Genomic DNA, 20,100 nt, shown 5'->3' with positions numbered 1-20,100 from the left:
GTCAAATAAGGTCATGTTAGTCCTCATTGGCCAAGAGCCAACACTTCTTTATTCCTTGACAGAAGTGTGCATGTGATGGTCGTAACTTGACTCCACCATGCGGGCAGGGTGGCTGGACCCCCAAACCGCAGCTTCTAGTTTTTTTCTCTTTTCAACGGCCGAGAAGTTTCGCTCTCTATCAGGGCGGGTGTACCTGCCACACAATCCACACCATGACCACAGTCACGATTCGACTGGTTTCCTTGGAGCGGTGGTACAGTCACCTCTTGCCTCCAAAGTTAAAAGGGAGCGCAGTTTTGGTGAGTTTTAACACTCATTGTGGATCGTCATTCCTTTCTTATTCTAAAGTTATATTGGGATATCTAATACACGAACAGGTTTTAAGGGAGTATACTTAACTGTTAATACAGATTTCACTACCACGCGTTTAATACAGTTTATTATAATACAGATTATAATAATCACAACTACAATCATTGTTAAAGATTGGAGAAGGCTAGTTAGCCATCCCGACAAAGAAAATCCAAACATATCAAAAACCTTTCCCAGCCAATTAGTCCCTAGTGCAGCAACAATTGCCTCTGAGTCTTTTGCCACTTTCTTCATTTTGTTGATTTGGTCCTGAAGCAGCATTGATACGTTCAGAATGTGGACACAGCAGTCATCCATCAACATGTTCAAAACTCCACATACACCTTTCTCCTTTAGTAGCATCAAATCCAATACGGCTCAGTTTTGGATGGTCATTTTACTGGTATGTTGTAACTGATCGTTCAAGAGCCCCAAACTGTCAGACGTAACGTTGGCTAAGGCTGATAGTTGTAGACCTAGTTCTAGAACGTACTGTCGGTTTTGTACCGGAGCGATTCCTAGCCCAAATATCGATTCCATCCACCATCCAACTCGTGTCGAGGCTTCCTGCCATCCCTTCCATAAATCCCTTGGCCTACGATCCCACCACTTGTGTGGCATGGGTCCTTTTCAATAAATAGGACAGAGAGAAAGCACGGCTAATGTGCAGGCTAGTCCAGGGACGGTTGGATATAGTCGGGAATATAGGTGGCCGTCAGAACATGCCCATGCTAAGTTAGGGGGTGCAGAGACGGTGGATGTTTGACATGAACCTGGCATGGTAGTAAGGGGATGACAGTAGTCTTTCTTGCTACAATTCAGGACAGAAGGTCGTGAGTAGCTAGTATTGCTACATAGACAGCCCTGTATTAGAGCTTCTTGAATGGGAGGATATAGCCATAGTAATGGCATTTTATCTATGTCTTTGCACCCAATTTCCACCCGGCAGTTCCAGAGTGGAGATTTCCCTGCCAAGAGTATTTTATCTTTTTCTCCATACCAGCTAGGTTTATAGGTGTGTCTAGCCCATGTGCAATTGAGGGGGCAGTCAAACGAGTTACAGTTACATGCGCTGGGACATTCATTGTTATCCCGTTCAGGGTGTTTGATGCACCATGAGGCGTTTAATGACTTTGTGTATTGTAGGGAATGGTCATCAGTGTTCCATCAAGCACTATATTTGGTAGTCCCCCATGGAATTTCAGGGCATGGTGTAGTACCATTCCAGCTCCATCCCGTGGCCTCATGGGTAGGTTGAAGAATATAATTACATCTGGTGTTCCATACCGAACTAGCATTTACTGTGCCTGGTGACCAACTATAGACAACATAAATATAGCCTCCTCCCTCGACCTCTTTGAACCTCCAGCTATTATTGTGTCCTGGTTTCGGCTAGGATAGAGTTAATTTTCTTCCTAGTAGCTGGTATAGTGCAGTGTTTTGGATTTAGTAGGAAAAGAATGCTGATAACACACTGATGTTTTTAGTTGTTGCTAAGCAGTGTTTATACTAAGTCAAGGATTTTTCAGCTTCTCATGCCCAGCCAGCAAGAAGGCTGGAGGGGCACAAGAAGTTGGGAGGGGACACCGCCAGGACAGCTGACCCAAACTGGCCAAAGGGGTATTCCATACCATATGACATCATGCCCAGTATATAAACTGGGGGGAGTTGGCTGGGAGGGGCGCGGATCGCGGCTCGGGAACTAACTGGGCATCGGTTGGCGAGTGGTGAGCAATTGCATTGTGCATCCCTTGTTTTGTATAGTCTAATTCTTTTAGTAGTATTATTGTCATATTATTATTATTATCATAGTCATCATTATTTTTCCTTCCTTTCTGTCCTACTAAACTCTCTTTATCTCAACCCACAAGGTTTTTTTTTTTCCTGATTCTCTCCCCCATCCCACTGGGTGGGGGGGAGTGAGCGAGCAGCTGCGTGGTGCTTAGTTGCCGGCTGGGGTTAAACCACGACATATTGTTAAATTGCTCCCATGTGAGCTCAAGGGCTAGCAATATATTGATGTCCTGCACAAAAATCAGTAGAGGGTCTTCAGCTGACTTTGGGGTAGGTAGGCAAACCGTTACAGAGGTTAGGTTCATCATTCGGGTGAATCCCACCATCATTTTTGCTACCACATTGTCATCCAGATCTTCACCGTCCACACTGGCCGCCATCATCACTGCCAGTAGGAGCACCAGGATGGCTCATTTCTCCATTGTCTTGTAAGAAAACACAAAGCTAGGCCTCCGTCCTTTGAGACCGGGTCTCGAGGTTAGAAGTCAGGGATTATCCACCGGACACTAATACGGTGGGGTTTTCCGCTCCCATCTAGGGGTTCCCAGGCATATAAGCCTCTGGGTTTTGCCAGGGTCATGGATACAATGCCAATAGAGGGCAGTTTTATCATGACGGGTTGGCCCACATACGTCCTTAGTGGGAACTGGTCCCTTTGATTGTCCGATATAGGGTCGTCACCCGTTAATGGTCCCGTAGGACAAAATGCTCAGATTTTTGGACTTCCATAATTTCCCCATCGGTTATTAACAGTAAAAACCACTTGTGATAATCATATGTCCCAGTTATGGCGCAAGACATCAGCATGTCTTTTGATCAAACCATTGGTTCGTTCAACTATACCATTAGCTTGGGGATAATATGGTGTGTGAAACACCCATTTGATGCCTTCCCCTCATGCCCAGTCTTGTACCACTGTGGCCGTGAAATGTGACCCATTGTCACTTTGAATGCATTCAGGAATAGGTAAAATACTAAACCATTCTAGCAGAGCTTGGACTGTCTGATCTCCGGTGGCTGTGCTAATGGCCATGACCATAGACAGTCTTGATACCACCTCTACTCCTACCAAAATATATTTCTTCCCATGGGATGGTTTCAAAGGGCCAACATAATCAATCTGCCAGGTGCTCCAAAGAGCCTTGCCTTGTCTGATATGCTGGGCTGGGGCTTGATTTGGGTGATCAGCCTTAAGCCTTATTTGGCATTGTGGGCAAGCCGTGAGGATTGCCTCACAGGTTTTCATAGGCACTGGCCAACCCTGGGATTGGCATTCGTAATAAAGATCTGCTTTCCCTGAGTGACCTCGCTTGATATGCAACCATTCAGCTAATCAGTCCTAATCTTCCTTCTCACTGGTGACTGCCCTGATTTGGGCCACGTGGTCCACCTGTTGGTTCCATTTCGCAGCAGGGGTTCCATCCCGCGTGTGGCCCTTCACCCATCCCACCTTCAAAGGCCAGGACCTCCCTATTGCCAGGAGACGTTGCCAGTCCTCTGTCCTCCATACCTTTGTACAACCTATTTCCCATTTACTAGATTCCCACTGACATATCCATTCTGTAGTGCCCTTAAAGGTCACGTAGGAGCTGGTATAAATGATGGTAGCACCACTCTCCACGACCAGTAGGAGAGCCTGTAACTCTCCTACTTGTGCGCTACCTTCACTCTCTTTGACTGTCTTCCCGGTACCAATTTCTAACGCTACTGCTTTATATTGCCACCTTGATCCCACTTGATGGGCAGATGCGTCGGTGAACCATACTCCCTGCATATCTGAGCCTGCCACAAATTCAGGTGCTTCTTCAATCGGAGAAGGTTTGTAGGGGCCGACCCAACAAGGTTGAATCAGGATTTACAGGCTGTTGTAGTCTGGAGGCCTTGACCAGGCCCTCTTTCAACAGGAGCAATTGGCTAACCCCTTCTAAGTATGCATACCATTTCCAAACCGTGGCCTCTTGGGCTACTCCCTCAGGAGGAGGCGATCAATTGAGGATTGAGTTTAAGAGAGGAAAAGGGCCCTGTACTATAACATCTTGTAATGTGTGCAGCTTTTCAGCCTCTTTAACCGCTCTAGTGAGGGAAATGACCCCCTTTTCCCAATCTGCTCATTCTCCTTAAATGAAGTGGAAGAGAACACTAAAGGTCTAGTCGGTCCTTGCGGTCCCTTTTGAAACACGCCACAGTATGAAGCATGTGCGGCAAATCCGCACTCCACCCTTAACAGATCTCACGGGTGCAACGGGCCTAGCCTCTGGTAGGCCTTGAGCTCATCTTTCAGGATATTGAGGGCTTCCGTATATTGCAGAGTCCAATCCCATTCCCTATTCTTTTGAAGCAAGTCATATAGAGGGCAGGCAATCACTGAGAACCCCGGTACATGCTTCCTCCAATATCCCAATGTACCTAGCAGCTGCTGTAATTCTGTCTTATTGCCCAGAGTCTGTCCCTTCTCAATAGCCAACAGAGTGTCGTCGGGTACAGCAACTGCTCCAGCTATCCACCAAGCTCCTAGGAATTTAATTTCTTGTCTGGGACCTTGACATTTAGAAGGTGGAATGTCTAGCCCATTCTCAGTCAACAAATTCCAGATGGCTTCAGCCACTTGCCCTACCTGTTCCTTGTTATCTCAACGACTAGGGTATCATCTATATATTGATATATATGGACGCCTGATGGCACTTCCACAGCATTGAGAAGTTTGGCTAAGGCATTATGGTCTATAGTGGGGGAATGTCTGTATCCTTGGGGAAGTCAATTAAAGGTGTATTGTGTCCCCTCCCAAGTAAAGGCAAACTGGGGTTTATCCTCTTCCCTTAGGGGAATCATAAAAAACATATCCTTAACATCTAGGGCGGCCATCCATGGGTGGGCGGCTGCCTGTATTGCCATTACTATTGAGGTTATGCTCGGGATGGCAGCAGTTAGTGGTGGAGTATTACTGTTTAATCTCCTATAATCGATTGTTAAATGCCACCTCCCGTCCAGTTTACAGACTGGCCAAACTGGAGAGTTATAAGGGGAATGTGTGTGTCTTATGATCTGTCTTTTCTTGAGGTGATTAATTACTTCTAAAATACCCCGTTTGGCAGCGTCTGGCAGTGGATATTGAGAAACACGGGTTACTCTAGATTGCGGTAGTGCAGGAACAACCTGCAAAGTTTTCACATGGATAGTCTCTGCCCCTCTGCCTCCAAAACTCCACACCCTGCCATTGGGTAGATACCATCGTTTGCCCGCCAGCACATCAAATCCTAATATATTTCCCTTATAAGGGCTCAAAGCTACTTCCACAGCCATCATTCTCTTTTCCCCAGGTAGACAAAGTTGAGTTTGAGCTATGGGACAGTTTTCTGCTGCCCTCGTCACACCTATTATGTTTATAGTCTTTCTTGATGGTTTGATTCCTAACTCAGCAGCTTGCTGTTTATTTAAAACACTAATTTGGGCTCCCGTATCAATTAAGAATTCTAAACTTATCTGTATTGGACCCACAGGGATATGTATATAAGGTTCCTTGTCAGCAGACCATTGGCAAGAATTCACTACGTGGATTGGGTGGCCTGAACTCCAAACCGCAACTTCCAGTATTTTAACTCTTCCAGTTCCCCTTGCAGGGCTGCAAAAGGGTTAAGTTTCCCTTCCTGAGGGGGTGTGGTTGCTGGCATTTCCTTTTAGTCTCTAGTTTTCCCCTCTAGCAATTCCACCAGCTTCCAGATCCGGTAGGTGGATTGCCCGTGCAACATTGCTCTGGGTTCCCCTAGTGTTAACACTTTTCGCCAAAGGTTGTTCCTTCCTGGATTGTAAGTCCGACCCGGCCTACCTCGGGGAGGGTGTTCAGACTCCCGGTGGGGAGGCCATTCAGGGTGGGACTTTCAACTGGCTTGCCGAACCTTCCTATTACCATCCACGCCACCGTTCGGCTCCACCCATCCCATTTCAAGCCCCTGAGTAACTATATCATGTAACACTTCCACCCAGGTTAACACGTGCGCTAGCAGATTCTGAGGGTTTTGTTGATTGCACTCAATGGCCCTCTGAATCCTTCCTCTAAGGGACTGGACATGTATTTTTAAGGTGTCCGGTAGTCCCCTAATAAGAGGTCTAAGGTGGCTGGGGTCCACTGGTGCAGCCATCGGTATCCCTTGCTGCCCCCTTTCATACATCGCCTGAACACACGCGGCTTTTTGCACTCCTTCTGCTAACTCTGACCATCCCTTTACCTGAATAGTAATAGCTTCTCCTTTCTCCTTGGGTCCACACCTCCAGCCCAATAAGCTACTCGAGACGTTATTGACTGATCACCCTCTGGTCTTTCACTCAGAAACACTCCTGGACCCCAGAACCCCCCCGCTTCGTCATCGCTCAACAGTATCCAATCTCCCCCCGTTAAAGAAACTCTCCACAAATATTCAGTTTCTGTTTCGCCAGGCTTGTGCGAAAACTTAGTTTGTAATTCGCTGAGCTCGGGTCCTGTCCAAGGGGTCGTGTGGACAGTGGTTCGGGGGTTCCTGCCTTGTGGACCTGTGTGCCTTTCCGTTTTAATAAGGGGTCACATGTCCCTTTCCTCTAATTCCTCTACTTCTCCAGACCTATTTTCATCAGGGTCTCCCCAGATGTCTCCATCCCAGTCCTTGGGGTCCACGCTGGCGATCAATTTTTGGATTTGGACAATGCTGGGGGGCTTTTTTGCTTGTGCTGGCATAATTTCAATTTTTCATTCTAATAGACGTGTCTGCTCTCTTTCCCATTTCAGTTCCACTTTTAAACAGTCTATTTCCAATTGCTTTTTTAAATTATCCTTTGCCAATCTGTCGGAATCATTATTTTGTTCTTGTGCTTGAATCAAACAGGCACCCAGGATGGCACACATACTTCCTTTGCCTTTGCCATCTCTACTATTTCTGTGGCATTGTTCTATTTTCTCTACGACTGCTGCTGGGTCGGATCACTTCTCCTTTGCCCATTTTATACCTGGGGGAGAAGGGCTACAGCCGTGCCTCTGTAATAATTCCTCTATTAACATCATCCTGCTGACTACGCCAATTTAATGTCACTGAGGCTCACACAATCAAATTAAACAGGTGTTAAACTCAAAAAAACTTATTCTTCAATCAAAATCGTTTAGAACTCTGACAACATTAGTAAACCACAAGTTCAATGATGTAAGGGGAAATTAATACTACACAACCGACTTAAGAATTTGTAAGCTTTAGAAATGATGACCCAAAAAGCACATATCACTCACCTAAAAGATGAGGGCTCTCAACCTCAAGGAGTTACCTTGGACAGTGTCCCGACCCAAGGGGAGAGTCCCCGACTGCAGACCCGCTGCTCCAAGGAGGACTGACTCAATTTGCCCTCTGGCGGGGCTCCATTTATACCCTAGTCGAATCTGATCTGTGGTCAAATAAGGTCATGTTAGTCCTCATTGGCCAAGAGCCAACACTTCTTTATTCCTTGACAGAAGTGTGCATGTGATGGTCGTAACTTGACTCCACCATGTGGGCGGGGCGGCTGGACCCCCAAACCGCAGCTTCTAGTTTTTTTCTCTTTTCAACGGCCGAGAAGTTTCGCTCTCTATCAGGGCGGGTGTACCTGCCACATATACCCAGTCAGTGTCATGCTCCTTGGCCCAGGTGTTTATGAGGTTGTTTCAGAAATGAGTCCCGTTGTCTGATTCAATTCTTTCAGGGGTGCTGTGTTGCCATAAAACTTGCTTTTCAAGGCCCAAGATGGTATTCTGGGCAGTGGCATGGGTCACAGGGTATGTTTCCAACCATCCAGTAGTCACTTCCACCACTGTAAGCACACGGTGCTTGCCATGGCAGGTTCATGGTAGTGTGATATAATCAATCTGCCAGGCTTCCCCATATTGATATTTCAGCCATCGTCCTCTATGCCAAAAAGGCTTTAGCCGCTTGGCTTGTTTGATTATGGCGCACGTTTTGCATTCATGGATAACCTGTGCAATGGCATCAATAGTCAAGTCCACCCCTCGATCACGAGCCCATTTGTATGTTGCATTCCTTCCTAGATGTCCTGATGTGCCATGGGCCCATTGAGCTATAAATAGCTCACCCTTATGCTCCCAGTCCAGATCCACCTGAGCCACTTCAATTCTAGCAGCCTGGTCCACCTGCTGGTTGTTTTGATGTTCTTCAGTGGCATGACTCTTGGGTATGTGAGCATCTACATGACGTACTTTCACAACCAGGTTCTCTACCCGGGCAGCAATATCTTGCCACAGTGCGGCAGCCCAGATGGGTTTACCTCTGCGCTGCCAGTTGCTCTGCTTCCATTGCTGCAACCACCCCCACAGGGCATTTGCCACCATCCATGAGTCAGTGCAGAGATAGAGTACTGGCCACTTTTCTCGTTCAGCAATCTCTAGGGCTAGTTGGATGGCTTTCACCTCTGCAAACTGACTCGATTCACCTTTTCCTTCAGCAGTTTCTGCGACGTCCTATAGGACTCCACACAGCAGCTTTCGAACTCTAATGTCTTCCCACAATACGACAGGATCCATGTGTAAACAGAGCATATTGCTTCTCATTTTTTAGTAATTTATTATACAGCACGAGTCACCTCCTCTGGCGACACTCCAAAGTTTCAGCCCTCTGGCCAGTCCATGGTCTCTTTCAGGATTCCTGGACAGTCGGGGTTTCCCATTCGAGCCTGTTGCATTATCAGTGCGACCCACTTACTCCATGTAGCATCAGTTGCATGATGCGTAGAGGGGACCCTCCCTTTGAACATCTAGCCCAGCACAGACACACACACACACGCACACACTCCCCCCACTTTTCATTCCCTCAAAATCAGCCTCTCGGGTGTAGTTGCTCTGTACGACCCCCTGTAGTTACAAATACTTACCCAACCCACCTGAGAGCTGAAAAGCCATCTTCGGGTACCTTTTTCTCCTGACAGGATAATGAAGGGAGATACTGTGGTTGCTATCTCTAGTCCTTCAAGTTAGGCTGGATGAATCTAAGGGCCTAATTTTGAATGGTATGTGAGAGAATTAGAGCAATGAAACTGACCCCTGGAGTTTATCTTTCCATGCCCACAGATACCTATGACACCAGCAGACAGATAGAAAATGTTTTTCAAAACTAACCAAAAACAGCCCCTTCCCCCTATAGCACCCTCCTTCCATAAGCCACCATGCAATGAGCACAGGAGAATCCAACACATGTACAAGACTAAATCACCCTAACAACATTACCAAGGTGATCACCATCTAGAAGCTGGACCCATGTATAATAGCCTTAATATGGAGTAACCCTGCTGGAGTCAATACAATTTACACTGAATATAACTACCAAGTGGAGCTTCCACTTTTATTTAATCCTCCTCCCCATCTCCATCCAAAAAGGGAGCTGATAGTTATTTATTCATTTTGCTTTCATGAGCTAACATCTGGCAGCATGACAATATTTGGAATATTCCAAATTGCTAAGCACAATTCTCCTGTTTTCTGTGACAGCTTATAATATACTATTTACATGGCTAGCCAAAAAGTGCTTTCAGAATGAGCAAAAGTGGGAAGAGGGTCAGGAGCCACTAACTAGCCTAGGCAAGGAGTTATGCTGTATGAGAAATGCCTTCAGACTCTGCTTCAGTCTTTGTTTTTTCCTCAAACATTTCTTCACTCTTTTTTCCCAGTATCAAGCATTCTGTGCCAGGCCTGCAGTTGTCTTCTCAACCTTTTAACTTTGTCTTTCCCTGTATTTCACCTTTTTCTTTTTCTCTCTGTCCCGGTTTGGTTTGGTTTAATTTCCACTCCTTCTTCCCTCCCTTTTTTTACTTTCTGTTCTTGGAGCTATTTTTTGTTTAATACATTTTTTGTAGTATCCTAGATTTAACAAAGTCACTTCTCTCCCCCTCTTGTTAATAAACAGTGCTATTAATTTTGCCTGACAATGTTCATGACCTATTCACTGGTGTTTTGTTTTGCAGTGGGGTTGGCTTGTAGGAAGAATTCTTTCCATGGTAAGGTGCATTGTATCAGAGAAATTAAGATTTCTTTTCATTTGTTTGTTTGCTTCATGGAAGACTTTCCTTTTGCCCTGAATCTTGAGCACCAAGATTACATATGCAAGTAGCTGTTTTGAGACTGGAGAATCTTGAAGGGCCCAACTGACATTTCACACATCTCAGCACTGGGTATTGGGTAGTACCTGCACTGGCATGTAGCCATGCTTGAACAATATTTGGTCACATTTATTAAAATAATTAACAGGTTTTTCAGATGAATTAAAGTTCTGGAGACTACATTTCCATTTCTTAAGTGATAGCTTCAGCAGTCCCACTGCCAAATTAGGAGTTATGATGGACAGCAGACACCTTTATTACCTCAAAATCCAGCATCCCACCCAAATTCTAGGATTTTAACTCTACTTTATAATAGTAAAACATCTCTTGTGAATGAGAATAGTGTTGTGTAACAAGCTCTCATCAGAGAGCAAGTTGCAATTCTAGGTAGAGCAGTTCCTTTTTTAGAAATTAAGAGATGCAAGTGAACTCCCAGCATTTCTCTGATACAAGGCATTGTTGATTGTTGCTACTGCTATGTTTTGTGGGGCACTGGAGAAACAGGCTGAATTTTATCACCAGATCTCAGATTCTTTATTTCATTTCCATTAGTGATATAATAACAAGCCAAGCTCACACCTCAAATGTAAAAGGATTTTTTTTTTTTCCTGCAAACACCACTGAGAATTTAATAGATATGGAAACAGAAAGAGCACTGGATATTAAAACAAGCCAAACAAGGAAAGAAAGAAAGAAAAAAAATATAAAAATCTCAAGGGCTGCAAAACTGGCCTTCACTCTGGTTGTCTTTGAAAGAGTGAAACATCCAAAGCATTTGCAAACTCATGTTATTACATTAGTGCATTGCATTTTTATTTCCAGCAAATGCTGAGTGTTTGTCAATTTTAAAGTTGTTTCTTAGATATGATTTTTGTTAACAATAGAAGTGTTTTTTAAAAGAAAAAAAAGATTACTTTTGACTTTATTTGTATGGATGACCTAGTGGTCCCTAGTACTGTGTTAAGAGCTTATGGTATAGTTCTGCTCTCCTTGCAGTCAATGAGTTTGCCCAAAGCATGTGATAGCTGTGTTTCGGTGTGGCTGTGTGATTCTCTGTGGTGGTATGTAGCATGCCAGCTGTTGACTGTGTGCTGCTTGCCTAGCCATCCTCCATGTTGTGACTTTCTCTGTTTTTGTCCCTTTCTAGAAGCTAAGGAACTGTATCAGAACTGGTGTGACCATAATGGGCATTTGCATTGCTCTTCTAGTAGTTGGCATCATGTGTTTGGTGGCCTACTGCAAAACTAAGTAAACCTTTCTCTTTATTTTTATACCTATGATTGTTAGTCAGGGCCGTTGCAATTGACTGTAGCTCTTACTTCTCTGAGCATAAAATTGTAATCTAAATTTCTCCAGATTTGAACTGAATAGACAAACCTTTGCCTCGGGTAATCTGGTCAAAGTCAGGCAGGTGTATGTCTCTGTATCAAACAGCAGTGTAAAACATAAGAAAGAGAGGTATCTGAAAGGTTCTTGCCATTGGAATTTGACTCGAGCAAATTTCACTGACGTGCATTTCTTCATAGAATCATAGAATCATAGAATAGTTTGGGTTGGAAGGGACCTTTAAAGGTCATCTAGTCCAACCCCCCCTGCAATGAGCAGGGACATCTTCAACTAGATCAGGTTGCTCAGAGCCCCATCCAACCTGTCCTTGAATGTTACCAGGGAGGGGGCATCTACCACCTCTCTGGGTAACCTGTTCCAGTGTCTCACCACCCTCATCATAAAAAATTTCTTCCTTATATCTAGTCTGAATCTACCCTCTTTCAGTTTAAAACCATTACCCTTTGTCCTATCACTACAGGCCCTACTAAAAAGTCTGTCCCCATCTTTCTTATAAGCCCCCTTTAAGTACTGAAAGGCTGCAATAAGGTCTCCCCAGAGCCTTCTCTTCTCCAGGCTGAATAATCCCTACCGTCTCAGCCTTTCTTCATAGGAGAGGTGTTCCATCCCTCTGACCATTTTTGTGGCCCCCCTCTGGACCTACTCCAACAGTCTTTCCTGTGCTGAGGACTCCAGAGCTGGATGCAGTACTCCAGGTGGGGTCTCACCAGAGCAGAGTAGAGGGGCAGAATCACCTCCCTCGACCTGCTGGCCACCCTTCTTTTGATGTAGCTCAGGATATGGTTGGCTTTCTGGGCTGTGAGTGCACATTGCTGGCTCATGTCCAGCTTTTCATCCACCAGTACCCCCAAGTCCTTCTCCACAGGGCTGCTCTCAATCCCTTCATCCCCCAGCCTGTATTGATACCGAGGGTTGCCCCAACCCATGTGCAGGACCTTGTACTTGGCCTTGTTGAACCTCATGAGGTTCACATGGGCCCACTTCTCGAGCTTGTCCAGGTCCCTCTGGATGACATCCCGTCCTTCAGGTGTGTCAACCACACCACTCAGCTTGGTGTCGTCTGCTTCTGTGGAAGAGGCCAGAGTTTACACTATGCATAGCCATTCCTTCTGCTCCACCTTTCCCTGTAGAAGTCCATTGTCCAGAAGGTCTGCTTCCTGCAGCCACAAGCCATTCTTGCTCTCCTGTTCCACCATCACTGTAAATATTAGTGACAGCTCAATTCAGGGGTGAGCCCCGGCTCCACTGAAGTCAATGGCAAAGTTCCCACTGACTTTGGTAAGGCAAAGATACATTTTCAAAACATCTCAACTTCCAACACTTCCCCTTTAGGGACCTAAATCCATGGCCATATTTTTAAAAGTGGAGAAACCAAGAGTTCCTATTAGGAACAATGGAGTGCCCTACCAGCAACAGCATCTCTCTTGAGACCAGTGGAGTCCCCAGGCAAAATCTGTGCAGAATACCGGGCACTGCACACCTACAGCCCCATCTGCACAAGGCTTTTGGACGGTTCTGCAGACTCCCCTAAGAACTGAACAATAGCTTTACTCTGGTGCTGCAGCCATGTGACATGGTATCCTTTGGCACTGTAAATAGCCATTTCCTGCCCAGATCCTTTACAACGTAAAGGACAAAAGAATGAATTAACTACTGCTGTGTTGTCCATTAGAGAGCAGTATTCTTGCTGCATCTGGTAGCAATGGGTGTGCTTGCTTTCCAAGTCTCTGTCCATGACGACTTCTCATTTCCTTATACCATGTGCATGTTGTTTATAACCTGCTTGGGATACAGCCCTTTGCAAATAACTCACTTGTTTCCTCCTGTTTTGAATTTAAAGGGAATGTGTACACAAAAGTGTATATGAATGCACTAAAGTGTGTCAGTGCAATGTCTTTGTGCATGGGTGACAAGGACCTGTGATTTGGTGTGTGTGAAAAAGTCTTTGTTTTTTTCCATCAGTACATTTCAAAAAAAGTACTCTCCAGTGAGCACATCACTGAACAAAAAACAGAGACTTTGTTTTCCACAAACCATTACACGTCAACAACACATCACTCCACATTGGTCACCCCGACACCCAAACAGAAGTACTGGAGCAGGAACACAAACAGCATTGGAGAAGGAAAAAAATCCCTTGTACTGTCAGTGCTGTTGTTGCATGAACAGAAAAGATGTGAAAAAAAAAGAACCAAAAACATGTACTCCCTTTGTAGAGTTTTAATTTTAAGACTAATTGTATTTGATGCCATCTCACCAAACTAATTATCTTTCTAGGAATTTACAAAGAGCTTTATTGATTGCATGGCATTCCGTTACTGTGATTTTTAATATATGCAAACTACTAAATCATTACAGGTCTTTTGTTTTAGAGTGGTCTCCACTCCTACTGACTGGAAATCCTTTCCCTTCCCTCCCTTCATCCATGCACACAAAACCATCTTTATGTGTGTTTGATCACACTATTCACAAAATTCTGCATCCCCATTTCTCAATCTTAAGCTTAAATTGCACATCCTGAGCTGCACAACGTTCTTGCTCTCCCCTTATTAAACTTCTGTTAGTTTGCTTTCTCCTGTTTTGCATTTAAAATAAAATTGCCCTTTCACTCTCTCCTCCCTCTTTCTCCTTTCCTGACTGGTCTTTTCCAGTTGGAGTAATGGCCACGCTGAAAGCATTATCTCTGAAAGCCACTCTGTGCTGGTGAGCTCATCTGTGGAAAACAGCAGGTATACAAGCCCAACACAACCCAGGGAACACCTCAGTGGTCCTGGAGGTCCACAGGGCTGCAACAGTTTCCTCAGGCATGCGAAAGAGCCTCCTGACTCCTATTGAGACTCCCCTCACAGCGAAAGGTATTACAACACCATCTTATTTTCACTAGCTAGCAGGGCCTGGCGGTCTAAAATAGATTCAAAGTGAATCCTAGTGGTTTGGGATCACAGAGGAAACCTATCAATCCTGTTCATGTAGGGAATGCCTCTCCTCATTCATAAAGATGGAGATCTCTATAGTTTAAACTCTACCAAATACATTTCTGCCCTTCCTGCCTTTTCTGGACTTATTGCTAGCAGGCAGCAGCTAACATTTGGAGACCCATCAGGAATTTTTCATTGTAAAATAAAGTAAAAGGAGACCTCAGTTACTTGCAACAAGCAAGTAAGTAAACTTATGGATTTTGTCAGAAACAAAAGATGAGGAGAAAGCAATATATTGATCCATAGGAGGGAGGTTACAAAGGACTTCTAAGCAATATAAGGATGCAACCACCACCTACCTTCTGTGGGATTACAGCTCCTAAATCCATTATGTACTTTGAAAATTGTCCTTGGAATTTTAATAAATAAAAGCAAGGAACACAAATTGCAAGTCAGAATTGCCCAGGCTCCTATTAAATCAACAATAGTTACAAACAAAGCTAGCCAGGAATTTTCCAACAAAGTAGTTTTTCTCAGAAAAGACCATTTCATCAACACCTAAAGTGTGCCTTGAAATGTATCAGCTTCAAGAAAACTTTCATTGAAGAAGGCTTCTGAGCTTTGGGCTGAGATTTTTAACTCAAGAGGATGGGATGGCCCCAGAGTAGCCAATGAAAGGAATGAGAAGCAAACAAGACATTTGAAAAGAGCTTGGCTCCAGACAATCAGGAGTAGAAGAGAACAAGGTGTTACTGGACCAACTCTCTGAGCAGTGTGAAATCACAGTGGGTTTGAACTCCCTGGATATCCATGATGTAAAAAATACAGCCACACAAGCCTCATCAGAAAGGTGTTTGAGTTGTTTAGGAGACACATTGTTGGTTTCCAGAAACGTGAACATGCAGATGGAGCAGAAACCAACTGCTACACAAAGAAGAACTGGTTAAGAGTGTAATAATGAATCATGGATGTAAGCTATCTGAATGTGGCTTGTAGGACCACTAAACATAGCATGTCTGTCTCTCTTCTTGCTTTAGGTTGGAATGTGGAAAAGAGTCTGTAGTTTGCCCTGGAATTTAACTTTCAATAAATGTGGTATGCAGCATCTTTCATGACCCAAATCATATAAACAGCTATGGCCTCAATCCAGCAGAGCATTTAAACGCATTCTTAGCTTTTAATCCTGTGATTAGTCCAGTTGAAAACAATGGGATTGACCATATGAATAAAACTAAGTATGTGGTTAAGTGCTTTGCTGGATCAGGACCTACAACAGTAAATATTGCATTGTCTCCTGTCTGGGGACCATATGGAATGTACTGCCAAGTTCGTGCTCATGAAGTGTGTTATAGTTTAGTATATTTGGGCCTGTGTGAGGAGCAAAGATAATTTATACAGTCTTTCTGGACTTCCTAGGATACCCTAGGCAGTATTCTGACACAAACTAGGTAGACTTGGGGGAGAGGAAGAGAAGGAATATACTTCTTCAAATACTGCATCTCCTGAAGATATCATTCCAGGAAAAAAATACAGCAACGTTTCTGCAATAATTTTCTAGGCACTGATGGCCTAGCCCTGTGCCTGAAATGATTGTAAACTCTGAATACAGGAAATAGATGAGGCCTAATTTAATGCTAATTTTTTGCATGCAAGAAATACATGGCAATTTTTTACTGAGAGAAGAATTGATTGTATATAAAGGAAAAAATGAGAGTTGTTCACAACTAAAAGTGACTCTGAAACATACAGGAGTATAGAAGCTAAGAATGATTTTCTGAAGCAATCAAATGTTGCTGTGCAGTGAATTAGTAAATCAAGGTTGTGTTCCCTCCACCCTCCAATCCCCACAGCTCCATCACAATTTTGAAATAAAATCAGAATAGATATTAAAAGTCGCACTCATGCATTGACCTGGAAGACCCAAGCAGCTATATTCTTGAAAATCCTTGCCCATCTCACAACAGAAGCTCATAAACACCATCTCTGCTGTGAAAGGCTCAGCTATATGATGAACTTAGCAGAACGTAACTAGTTACTGCCTGTCAGTTGAGCACAAGAGCTAAGGGTGGATACACTCTGAGCCTCTTTCACTAGAACTCAAGCCAGTATGTTTGCCATGAAGATGGTTAAAACTAACACCTTTAAGCTTTCTCTTTGGGATGGGCTAGGGCTGTATATGTGTTCAGCTCACATTATGTGGTTGGAGCCAACGTTTGCATGTATCCCCACTGGGCAACCCCAGGAAGGACCTGGATCCCTGGAGGTACCTCAGACACAGCACTGAGGATTCACATTTCCATGTAAATAGGCCACCCTCAACCAGAGTTAAAGCTGCCTTTGTGAGAGGCAATGGTGGGAGCCCTTCTAGGGCATCTGTTATTTTATCTTCTTGAGGTGTTGTTACAAGGGCGTGTGGGATACATGGAGGCTGTCAGGGGCTATCAGCATGACAGGTAGATGGGTCATTGTATATACTCTAAAATGCAAGATATTTCTGGCATTTTTCCTCTGAAACTGCTAGCTAGGTGGCCCAAAGGCACTCCAGTAAACAAAGCTGCATGGATTAGCTGTGAATTTCACCTCAAGCTATTCCTGCAGGCAAGCCTTCATGATGCAGCATGAGCAGTTCAGGAAATGACTGGCCTTCAGCAACTTGTTGCTTCCTCAACTGAGTCTGACCAAGGGAATACCCCACTGAGGATGGCTCAAGCAGACTTGCCTTACCTTCTCTTGGTCAGGAGTGCTCCAAAGTCAACTGCTACTGCAAAACTGAGGGGAAGTCACCAGGGGCTGAGAAGATGGCATCCAAGAGCTGAAGAGAGTATTACTAACAGCTGAGGCAACTAGCAGCCAAGGCATGGAACAGTACTAAGCTGTTGGCATGGTATTGCAAATCTTTCTCTGGCTACCCCATAGTATCTAAAGTTGGCAAAATCTAGCCTGAGGTTTTTGTCCAAGGTTTGATTTTCTCCCTAGCCTGACACAGCCTGGTTTGACAGAAATGGGTGAAGCCCTAGAGAACTGATACTCAGTTCATTTCATTTTTTCACCATCCTCATTTGCTTAAGCTCCAAGTCCTGTGCAAATACTGCCTGAAGTGCACCAGCCATTCTCCTTTTGAGAAAATACTTGCAACTTAATTTCACTTCTGTCTATCCTCAGGTTTCTGAACCCCATTCCTGGAGTCAACAAAGAATTTATGGTATCTCTCTGGTTCTTCCTATACAAACAGACCTTGGAGTTCTGCTGCATTCCTCTTGTTCTCAGACTTTTTTCCCAAGGGTCTCAAAAGTTAGTGGCTTTATAGGCTGTACTGGGTCTGGCTGGGATGCAGTTAACTCTCTTCATAGCAGCCCGTATGGTGCTGTGTTTTGGATTTGTGACCAAAACAGTGTTGATAACACACCAATGTTTTGGCTATTTCTGAACAGTGCTTGCACAGTGTCAAGGCTTTCTCTCTTTCTCATTCTGTCCCCCTCCAGCAAGTAGGCTGGGGGTGGGCAAGAAATTGGGAGGGGACACATCCAGGACAGCTGACCCAAACTGACCAAAAGGATATTCCATGCCATATAATGTCATACTCAGCAGTAAAAATGGTGTAGTGGAAGAAGGGGTGGGGGTCTTCCAGGGTATCCATTGCTCAGAGACTGGCTGGGCATTGGTCTGCTTGTGGGAGGCGGTGAATGATTGCCTTTGCATTGCTTGGGGGTTTTTTTTCCCTCTTTCCTTCACTTATTAAGCTGTCTTTATTTCAACCCACAAGTTTTCTCACTTTTGCTTTTCCTATTCTCTCCTCCATCCTGCTGTGCAGAGGGAATAAGCAAGCGGCTGTGTGGGTGACTGGGGTCAACCCACCACATAGGCTCATATATCATAGGACTAATAGCAGCAAGAATATTTACCTTGTATTTACAGTCTAGTGTGAGGATACTGGGGATCTTAAGAGAAACTTCTCTCTTTTTCCCTCACAGCCGACAGGATCATCAGTGTTTATGTGTCCCTGCCTACATGCTTGCAAATTTTGTGTGTGTGTCCTTCTTCAGGTATGTCTCAGCTATGACCAAAACTGATCAGGTCACCTGTAGATTTTCACACTCTGACTTCTCCAAAGTCGTTTTCTTCCAAAATGTGCCTACCAGTTTAACCATGTCTGTCCCTCTGTGGCCATGAGTCCCTTCATGAAAGAGGAGAGACTGCTGTTTCTGATGACCCCACTGCAACTATGAGAGAAGCATGACCACCACCTTCAGCAGTTCAACTCCTTCCACCACAGTTCTGCCTATGAGAGCAACGGTCTGCCACCTAGTCCTCTGAGAATATTAGAGGATGAGGAATATGGGGCAATGCAAGAGTATGAGCCGGCACAGGAGCCTCCAGAGAAACTCACCAACAGCCAGAGGGTAAAAAGAACAAAGCTCAATGGCCATATTTCCAGCAGAGTGGAAATAGACTCTGACACAAGCTCTGAGAGCAGTAGCTCTGAGAGTGAAATAGAAGATGAAAGAATAGGCGAAGATACACCTTTCCTGAGTATACAGTACCCCATGGCAACCAATCAAGAATCAACCACTTCATACCGACTGGCTGAGAGCAGCAATTCACTTCACACAGGAAGAATTGCAAACCAGGTTGTCCAGTATAATAGCTAACCAAGACCCTATCACTGTATAAAACATAAACAAAATACAGTCACATGTAAAACTTTATTTTCTATAATGAAGTATTCCACCTTTAAATTAAACAATTTATTTTATTTTAGCAATTCCACTAACAGAAAACAGGAAAGGAAATAAAACTTTTATAAATTAAAATACGTATATACAGTTAAGTGTCATATGTAGCATTTTTTGCAATATTTCAAAATGGACAAAGATATCAATGGTGCCTTTATGTTATGTTGTGCTGAGAGCAAGTTTTGTATAGTTAAAAAGATTTCTGTCCCATAACATTTTGAAAAACCTTCTAATCTTCAATTGCCCTGGTTTTTTGTGCACTGCATTATGATGCCTGAACAGATAATTTGCAAGAATTTGAGAAGTCCCTGTTTGCTTGTAGTAGACTCCCCAAATCAAAAAGCCCTGTAATGTCCTTCCCATCCCACCCACCTCAGAACCCCCCCAAAAAAACACACAGAAAAACCTCTAATTGAAAAACCAACAAAAAACTCCTCTGTTTTCTTCTACAATAAGTTTTATTTGTTTTGAATATAGGAAATGAATTTTATCTGTTCTCTGCCTTCTGAAAGGTTTGCTTCATCGGGCACTAGGATAATAGTAGATCCAACAGCATGCTACTATTATTCATTACAGCAGGATAACATAAAACATGTATTGAATAATATTACTTATATAAAGAAAGAAATGTTGTGATTTTAAATGAAATATATTATTAATCAGAGGTCAGCTTGTACTCACTAGGCACTGTCATTTCATTATTTTACAGATATTGATTATTCTAATTATCCCTTAGAAAATGGGTTCAGGATAGCTGAGGCTTTGAACCCAGTACTCTGCAAAAAAACAAGAGAACAAAAATTTCAGCCAAACTACACTCAACTCACCCTTTGTGCCACATTCTGGTCCCAGTTAGATTG

The 20,100-nt window shown here is 44.0% G+C and overlaps 1 pseudogene; it reads left to right on the top strand.

Moving 5' to 3' along the window:
* Positions 1 to 212: 212 nt before the first annotated feature.
* LOC127028511 (pro-neuregulin-1, membrane-bound isoform-like) lies at positions 213 to 19,178 on the top strand (annotated as a pseudogene).
* The last annotated feature ends 922 nt before the right edge of the window (positions 19,179 to 20,100 follow it).

This window comes from Gymnogyps californianus, unplaced genomic scaffold (assembly GCF_018139145.2).
Source record: "Gymnogyps californianus isolate 813 unplaced genomic scaffold, ASM1813914v2 HiC_scaffold_34, whole genome shotgun sequence".
Taxonomy (NCBI): Eukaryota; Metazoa; Chordata; class Aves; order Accipitriformes; family Cathartidae; genus Gymnogyps; species Gymnogyps californianus.
Note: the sequence above shows the minus strand (reverse complement) of the source record. Positions and strands in the feature narration are given on the sequence as shown.